The sequence below is a fragment of the Echinops telfairi genome, unplaced genomic scaffold, assembly GCF_000313985.2.
Source record: "Echinops telfairi isolate 266 unplaced genomic scaffold, ASM31398v2 ScPeMD7_2;HRSCAF=8, whole genome shotgun sequence".
Lineage (NCBI taxonomy): Eukaryota > Metazoa > Chordata > Mammalia > Afrosoricida > Tenrecidae > Echinops > Echinops telfairi.
In genome coordinates this window covers 75,773,696-75,774,978 of record NW_022103898.1, presented here as the reverse complement: position 1 = coordinate 75,774,978, position 1,283 = coordinate 75,773,696, and positions in this window count along the sequence as shown.

The window sequence follows — 1,283 nt, the reverse complement described above, 5'->3', positions numbered from 1 at the left end:
CCCATCCAGACTCTCCCGTAAATCGGGGCCTACTGGTGATTGGAGTGTGACAGTCAGGAACAAAGAAGCATTGGTAATTGTAAAATATGACCTTGGTGATAAAAATGACTGCAAAGTGTGCATGATGGAATTTTGCAAGACCACCATTTTCAAAGAAATGGAAAAACTGACTACCAACTTCACGTGGAAAGGGAAGAAGCCCAGAATTGGCAAAGAACTCCTCAAGAGGAAGAATAAAGTGAGCGGGTTGCGCTACCTGACTTTAAAACTTATTACATGGCCACAGTTGTCAAAACTGCCTGGTACTGGTGTAATGATAGCTACTCGGACCAAAGGATCAGGACAGAAAATCCAGAAATAAAAACAGCCGCATATAGACAACTGACCTTTGACAAAGGCCCCCAAAATATCAGATGGGAAACAGATGCCCTTTTTAACACATGGTGCTAGAAAAACTGGATGCTAACTTGCTGAAGAACGAAACAAGATCCTTACCTCACTGCATTCACAAGGACAAGTTCAAGATGGGTCACAGACCTTGAGGTAACCCCCCAAACTATCAGGATCATCAATGAGAAAACTGGGACAAAGCTAAAAACCTCAGTGCAGGGTGTACATGGGCTATGGGACATAAGAAAGAATACACTCCAAGAGGAAGATAAAATAGATGAGTGAGACCTACTAAAGCTAAAACACTGGTGTGCATCGAAAGACTTCACCAGGAGAGTAATAAGAGAGCCCACAGACCTACTAAAGCTAAAACACTGGTGTACATCGAAAGACTTCACCAGGAGAGTAATAAGAGAGCCCACAGACTAGTAAAAGATATTCAGTAATGACATAACAAAGGGCTTCCTACGAAAATCTACTAGAACCTTGAGAGTTTCCAACAAGAAAAAAACAAAACGAGCAAACAAAAACCCCTGACTTGAACAGAAGAGTCATAAAGGAGTAAATCCGAATGGCCGATAAACTTATGAGAAATGTTCCCAATCATTAGCCATCAGGAAATGAAAAAACAACTATGGGATGCCACCTAACACCCACAAAGACAGCCCAATTCAAAAAGACAGAAAGCAACAAATTCTCGAGGGGTGTGGTAAGACAGGAACTCTTATTCACTGCTGGTGGTGCTGTAGATACATACAGCCACTGTGGAAAGGGATTTGGCATGACCTAAAGCAGATGGAAATCGAGCTACCATATGACCCAGCAAGACAACTCTTATCACAATCCATACATACATCCATTGTGTAAAGCACATTTGTATATTCATTGCCCTC